Below are 8,024 nucleotides of genomic sequence, written 5' to 3'. Positions count from 1 at the left end.
AGAAAGAAGATACAAGACGCAGGTTCTCCCCAAGGGCTCCAGAAGGAAGCTGCCCTGCTAACAGTTTGTCTATGGATTCCACACTGGTGACCTTCCTAACAGTGAGAACATAAGCCTGTGTTCATGGTAATATGTTATAGCAGCAGTAGGAAATTAATATAGTACATTACCCTCATCCCTTTGCATTTACTGCCTGTTACTATTAAGCCTTACTCAGGCCTTATTATTACAAAAATAGTTATAGCCACTTATACAGTGCTTCAATATTTGCAAATAAAATCTAATTCCACCTATGCAATTGCCCTGGGCCAGGCGCTGTATAAACTCTCAACCTGCATCATCCACTGGTTCCCACAAATGCCCTATAATTTGCCCATGCCCATATTGAGCCAAGATCCAAACCCATGCGTGTCTAGCTTCACAAGTCATGTTCTCAGCCAGGGCTTGCCCCTACCTCCTCATTTTATATCATACCTGCAATATCTCATTTTAACATCACATCAAGTCTTTAAGAATGGTTTTTTAAAATTGTCTGTCGTTTATAGATGAGTAAGTTGAGGCTCATAGAGTGGAAGTGATTCTTACCAAGATCATTCATCCAATCAGAGTCAAGGCTGGACCTCAAACAGGTCAACTGCTTCATTCTCGGACCCGTTTAGGAGAAATAATTGGTCCTCTCTTGAGCCCCTGGGTCTTTGTAAATATCCCTTGTACCACAGTGCATTCCACAGTTGCGCCTGTCTGTAACTCAAGCCTTAGAGTGCCAAGCCCTGTGGTTCCGCCCTCCTGTGATGTCATCATTAGAGGCACAGGCAGCCAAACCCATTCAAAATGGGAACTTTTAAATCTCTAAAAAAATAAGGGTGTGGGGGGCCCAATTTATATTTCTACCCTTTCTTCCTCCTCCCCACACCTCAGAGCCTCAGGTCCCCACCTACCCTCCACATACTCTCCTTCCCATCAGCGCAGAGGGTCATGTCTCTCACACAGTCTCATTCCTCTCTCTGAATGCTCAGCCTCTCCTCCAAGTCCTTCACCTCTTTTTATCAGCTATTTTTAATTCCACATCACAACTATGGCCTCACCTCAGAGAGTCCTTCCCACCCAAAGCCGGCAGGCAGGTGGGCCAAGAGAGAAGTCTGTTCAGCCAGAGCAGGTGGGGTGTGGGCAAGGGGCACCTGGGGACATCTGTGCTCAGTTGCCTTTTCCCTTGTCACACTAGTGATAACATCAAGCCCTTGAGTGAGTACCACTTTTGTACTAATGCTGTTCTGGCCAACTTGCCCTCACAACAAGCCTGAGATGTAGCTGTTTGGTTTGAAGGAATCACTGTGATGACAATTGGTTACCCAGACTCCTCCCCAACCCTCTTCCTTTCTCCATCCCTCCCCACCTTTAACTGAGGCTTCTAACTAAACTCTATTGTTGCTCAAGGTCAGGTACCAACCATGTCTTCCTCATCATTTTATCCCAAAAGCCTGCTACAGAGCAGGGCACAAAAGAAATATCTGAATGAAATGCACGGTCTACATTGCACCACCTTCATGTATAAAAGAAGACACTCTGGGCACCATCCCACCCCACCAGAAGAGTCACAATTGTCCTTGCCCTTCTTACTGAAGCCACAGTGTGCTTCACCTCTCGGGGACCTTAGAATCCTCAACTTAGCATTGGGAAGGCTAATTGCAGATTGCAACTAGGAAGAATTGATCAGAAACCGAATGAAGGCGAGCACTGAGATCCCAGCGCATATGCATGACCTTGGCTCCAGTGGCTCCTAGAGATCAATCTGATGGCCTCCTGCACCTCGCTTTCCCTGGGGTGTCTCTCAATTCCCTTTCTTACCACTGTGTCTGTCCTTCCACCCTTCTGCCCTTTTTTCTCTCTTTCCTGTGTCAAGGTGCTGCCATGAGACCTGATTCATGACATTTGGTCATGAGGCTTTGCTGTCTGATAAGCCTGAGATTTTATTTTGACTCAGTTGCTACCAAACTTCCTGACCTTGATCCAATCACTTTATCTCTCTGCACATGGAACACCTTGCTATGGTTTGAATACAGTTTGAGTGTTTCCCTGAAGGGTTTGTGTCAGGGAAATTGGTCTCCATTGTGGCAACATTGAGGTGTTGGGACCTTTAAGAGGTGGGACTTAGAAGAGGATGATTAGGTCATTGGGGGCACCACTTTGGGAAGGGATTCATGTCATTCTTTAGGGACCCAGTTAGTTCCCACAAGAGTAAATTATTTTTTTTTAAAAGTTCCTATCCCTGAATTCCTTTTGCTTCCTGTCTCTCCGTGTGGGCATCCTCTAATATCACGAGCCATGTTAACCTCTTTTCCTTATATATTATCCACCCTCAGGTATGTTGTTGTAGCAATAGAAAATGGACTAAGACATACTTTACTTATTAGAATAGGTGCTATATCAATTATCTCAAGAGGTTTTGCAAAATATAAGATAACTCTTTGAAAAAATACTTGATTCCAATCAATGCTAATTTTCTTCTCTCTTTCTTATTCTTCCAGTCCCCCTGTCTTTTGGGTTCAGCATATCTTTCTCAAGGAATCCTGTTGATTATTATTCTAGGAACCTTCACACATATAGTCTCACTTGATTCTTTTTTGTTGTTGCTCTTTTTAGATATACATGACAGTAGAGTGTATTTTGACCTATTATACATACATGGGGTATAGTTTATTCATTCGATTCTTAGAACAACATTATAAGGCAGATTTATTTTATCTTTTTGCGGGGCATGCTAAAGCCAAGAGGATTGAAGTAATTGACTGAGCTCATGTAATAGTAGGTGACAGAACTATGACTCTAGTCTTAGATTCTGTATCCCATGCTTGGCTATGACATAGAACCACAGTGTACATTTTGTGGTGGAGAGATTGAAGTTCTGATTTTTTTTTTTTTTTTTTGCTACTTATTTTCAAAGTAGTCAGAACATTTATTTTTTTTTTTTGTTTTTCTTCTAAAATGACTACCACAAGAAAAAAACATCAAGGTGGAGTTTTGAGTGTGGCCCTCCATTTTGTTCTGGATGTCCACAAGCGTCCTCTAAAGAACTGCCCAGACCCTGCCGCATGTGGCATGGCAGGTAGCCAAAAGTTCTGCTCTTTCCATGCAGAGAATGATTGGCAGATGGCCAGCTCTGAGCCCATATTTGTTGTAGTTCATTTCTGCTGAGCTGGTCATGTGAAGGGAAGTGGATGACTAAAGAATTCAAAAGTCATAATTAGTAGGAAAGAGAATAAAATCTATTGTGGTTGTAGCTGAACCAGCATACAGACCAGCAGGTGTGACCCATGTCTGCAGAGAAGATAGAAATTTATAATTTAGATGACCACTAGTCATTGGGATGAATGAATAGAATATCATCCCTCAGACTATCTTTCCAATAAGGCACCCTTTGCCTTACCCAGTGTAGTCACGTGCTTGTTATCTTGTCTGGAGCAGGAAATGGGCCTCTTACATGACCTCTAAACCTAAAAAAATATTTAGACAGTCTGGCTCTAATAGATCCAGAGCCTGTTGTGTTAGTCAGTTTTCTATCACCACGATCAAATACCTGAGGCAACTAATTTATAAAGAGAAAAGGTTTATTTCATTCACAGTTTGGGGGTTCAAAGGCATGTCACCTGCATCAGCTCAGTTCTGTCAAGGGTGGCAAATGCAAGCAAATCAAATACATCTGGAACTAGTACAGAGAAAGACTGGCATCCCACAGTCCCCTCAAAGGGGCATCTTCAATGACCTAAGGACCTCCCACTAAGCCTCCCCTCTTAAAGGTACAGAGCACTTTCCAAAACCACTCTGGGGACCAAGGCTTCACATCTGCTGCTTATTTTATACATCAAACAAGTCCTATAGGCTCCTGGCTCACCTTCCCCCTTTACCCTAATAATCAACATATTCTTCTAAGACATCCACCGTGCCAATGTTTTTCTTGCAGTGTTTAGATCAAGATGCTTCAAGTAAAGAAAAAGACTATTTTTGCCCTGAGACCTGCTTTGGCATTCACCTTCAACAGTTTTCTTTTCTGTGTCTATTAGTGCTGACAATAAATATTCATGTGGTGGAAGGTGACAACTGAAATGTCAATAACTGGGATTGTTGATTGTTATTAGCCATAAATGGAGCTGGCAAAGTGAGCTCATTATCCATAAGAAGTGGCATAAATGTTGATGGCACACAAAACGTGTAATGTGCACACAGACAAAGCATAGACTTCACATTTGTAAAGAGTCTTTATTTTGCCATCTGCTCTTGAATTTTTCATTTCAAAAAATCTCTGACACATGAGCGTTTGCTGGGGCGGTTGGTGATACTGTCGTATTCATTCCCCAGAGTGCGTGGAGGCCAGGGTTTCCACCCCAGTGTCCCAGCATCCCACCAGCAGCTGCTTGAGCAGAGGTGGCCCCATGCCCCTCTGCTATTGGCATTCCTGTCCTCACACGACCCTGCTCAGGTTGGTATCTTTGGAGACACATTGTTCCAGAAACAAGTCAAGCAAAATGGTACAGGAAGATCCATTGTTCCAGGCCTATGAGGAAATATACATTCACTTACATGTCATTCATACACTTCCTCAATATTCAGCAAATGTTGATTGTCTACTTATGTGTTTTACTTGTCAGGATAAAAGTTAAGCAACTTTAAAAAAGCAATAAAAGAAAATGCAGTGGATTAAGAAAGAAAAAAAAAAAAAAAACCTTTCTCTGTTCAGAGACAGTCCAGGCAGTCTATGCAGACAGAATGGCTGGGCTGTATGTGGTCACTCAGGAATCACATGTTTCCTTTTTCTCAGAAACTGCATCCTTTTTATATGTATGGTTTATAGAAGTATTTTTCCTTTTTTTTTTATTCCAGTGATTGAACCCAGGGTGCTCAACCACTGGGTTGAGCCATGTCCCCAGCCCTTTTTAAAAAATTTAATTTTGAGATGGAGTCTTGCTAAGTTGCTTAGGGCCTTGCTAAGTAGCTGAGACTGGCTTTGAACTTGCAATCCTCCTGCTTCAGCCTCCTGGCTGGAGGAGGAAGTATTTAAAGTATGCCTCACTCCCTCTTTCCACAAAAGTAGACCACAATGGCCAACACACTTTGATAGAATGTTTACACCCCACTTTGACAAATCATAAACATGATGAACTTAAGGCACATTGCAAAAATGTTCATATGAAATGTATTCTTGGCTGGATGCAGTGGCACACACCTATGATCCCATCGGCTTAGGAGGCTGAGACAGGAGGATCATGAGTTCAAAGCCAGCCCAACAATGATGAGGCACAGGATCTCAATTCAGTGAGATCCTGTCTATAAATAAAATACAAAATAGGTCTGGGGGTGTGGCTCAGTGGTTGAGTGCCCTTGAGTTCAATCCCCAGCACCACCCCTCACCCCCTAAAAAAGAAATGGATTCTTGAATACTTTAGAATCAGTTTAAAAACAAAGGAAAATGTGTTTAGATCCCCAAACCAAGCAATGTAGACAAGCTGCATTGAAGAGAAAGACAGTGGGGGCATTACAGTATCTAGACTGACCTGCTGCTCAGTGCCAGGGCTTGCATGAAGTCAGCCTGCTCCTCTGTCATGAGCACGGGTCTCTTGCATCGTTCAACTCATACTGAACTGGGTTTTGCAAACTGTGACATGCAGTTTGGAGGAGATTCCAACCTCCCTCTGTGGACAAGAGGATGAAATCTGGCTGCCTGAGGTCACTGACACACTGCCTGGTGGTCAGCAGTGGAGGCAAAAGAAAGACTGACCAGCCACAGGGTTGTGGAAAATAAAACTCATCCCCCACCACTGCCTCCTGGGAGGAAGTAAATGTAATGTTGCATGAACTCTGTGTGTGTGTGTGTGTGTGTGTGAGAGAGAGAGAGAGAGAGAGAGAGAGAGAGAGATCGAGAGAGAGATCAGTAGCTCTTTGATATGTCTTCCTAATAAGTTTTTTCTAGTTTCAAAGCTTTTTGATACGTCTTCCCTCTGACATCCTAAACTTCACCTACAGAGGGGGCACCTTATTCTAAGTTAAAACTCCCACTAAATACTCTATCACATAATCAAAGCTGAGTCAAGTGCTTCCAGGAAGAGGAAAGCAATTTCCTCTGAAAAGAAGAGGAAGATGAGGTACTCTCAGCCTGCACTGGAGAGAACACAGTCACATGACTATGTCAAGCTGCAAGGGATGCTGGGGAATGTAGTCTCTATTTGGCAGTCTTGAGCCTAGGAGAAACTATTCCAAGAGAGAAAGCAAGAAAAGATTGTGGTTCCTCATTAGGGTATGTGTTTTAAGAGCTCTGCCGAAATTCCTTCTCACTTCCCTCCCACTTTGACCAGAGGTGTTTTTATGTTTTGAAAGTTCCATTAAAGCTCAGCGAGACAACACACAAGGAGAGGGATCTTTCTTTGCCCAATCCTTGAAAGACGCAATTGCCCCATTCTTCACAGGGCAAGGCCAATCCTGTCATTAACTTCCTTGGAACACTGATTGATTCATAGTTGCCATGGGTCTCAAACATGTTAGTTAGCCCCAGGAGCTGCATATACTAGCATGTGTTGAAAATGATCCCACTGATGAATGATGAGACATGAAGACACCATCCACTCTAGTACACATGTAACGCAGCTCCTACATGGTCTAGATACTTCTATGTTAAGCCAGGAGGGAACTTTGTCAAGGTTATCAAATTGGGCCTATTGTGATCAGGGCTTTGTGTTTGATGCTTGGTATACATTTTCTTTCATCTCTGAGCATGTGTTTCTAAACAGTTCCTGGGATCACCTGCCAAATAAAAAACTACTTTACCAATTCCTTGTATTTGACTTTACTCAGGAAGGAAACGAAACTTTGACAGTCAGCTTAGATTAATCACCTGTGTCATATATGGGTGTCCAATCTTACAGAGCATTAGGACTCTGTTGCAGGGGATGATAATAAAATAGACAAGTGACAGTTGCTACTCAAATAGCTTTTAGCCACTTCTGTCTTTCCATATCAGACTGATAAGTCTCCAGTGGTTCCCATGCTCTTGAATACATCTTTTCTACATTGAACAACTCTCAATCCAGAGAGCAGGCTCTGAAGGGTCACAGTACTCCCTGCCACATGAAATCACCTGCCCTGTAGCCCTGTGTCCTGTGACCAGACCAGGTGGGCCACTCATCTATTCAAGTCTGGACTGGGCAAGGGTGAGCAACCAGGTCCCTGTCACTTAGCTCCTGGGGGAAGTCTTCTCCTCACTACTGTGTTCTTTTGTAATCATCTGTTTTCCATGCTTCCTTTGAAAGGTTTCCTGTAAGCCCACCTAGGGACTTTGCTTGATTTATAAATTCTTCCCCATTGATGCGGGCTCATAGACACAGTTGGGTCAGTAAAGAAGACTTTGTGTGTTTCGGTAGGGTCAGGGTCATGGTTTGTATTCAGGCTGAGTTGCAGCCTCCATCCTCCTCAGTGGGCCAAGGCACTGTTGTGCAGGGCTCAAGCTGCACAATCGCACACAGCAGCCCAGTGGGGACCATGTCTTCTTCTCTTGCTTCAGTTGCTGCATGGTGCCTGCCCATGATCTTGAGCAATTTACTTAACCACCTTGAATCTTATTTCCTCATCTGTAAACCACTGTTTTGTTTTTTGATACCAGGGATTGAACTCAGAGGCACATGACCACTGAGCCACATCCCCAGCCCTATTTTGTATTTTATTTAGAGATAGAGTCTCATTGAGTTGCTTAGCACCTCACCATTGCTGAGGCTGGCTTTGAACTCACGAGTCTTCTGAGCTGCTGGGATTACAGGCATGAGCCACCATGCCTGGCTTAAACCACTGTTTTAACAAGATGGTACCCAGTGGGATTTTTCTTTCTTTCTTATTCTTTTCTTGTTTAAGACTCAAATGGACAGAGAACCATGTAGAGCAAGGGCTTTGTGGTCAGATTACCCTAAGTCCAATTCTGGCTCTTCATTTACTAAGGGGTGTGGCTTTGAATGGTTACTAAGTTCTCTAAGCCTCAGTTTCCTGAA

The 8,024-nt window shown here is 43.3% G+C and overlaps 1 long non-coding RNA gene across 1 annotated transcript; it reads right to left on the bottom strand.

The window, feature by feature from the left end:
- Window positions 1-4,234: 4,234 nt before the first annotated feature.
- On the bottom strand, window positions 4,235-6,017 carry LOC114094513 (uncharacterized). The gene is made up of 2 exons (XR_003583045.3): window positions 5,547-6,017; window positions 4,235-4,549 (listed from the first exon to the last, which is right to left on the bottom strand). It is a non-coding gene; the product is annotated as an uncharacterized lncRNA (long non-coding RNA).
- Window positions 6,018-8,024: the final 2,007 nt, after the last annotated feature.

Source organism: Marmota flaviventris, chromosome 7, assembly GCF_047511675.1.
Source record: "Marmota flaviventris isolate mMarFla1 chromosome 7, mMarFla1.hap1, whole genome shotgun sequence".
Lineage (NCBI taxonomy): Eukaryota > Metazoa > Chordata > Mammalia > Rodentia > Sciuridae > Marmota > Marmota flaviventris.
Note: the sequence above shows the minus strand (reverse complement) of the source record. Positions and strands in the feature narration are given on the sequence as shown.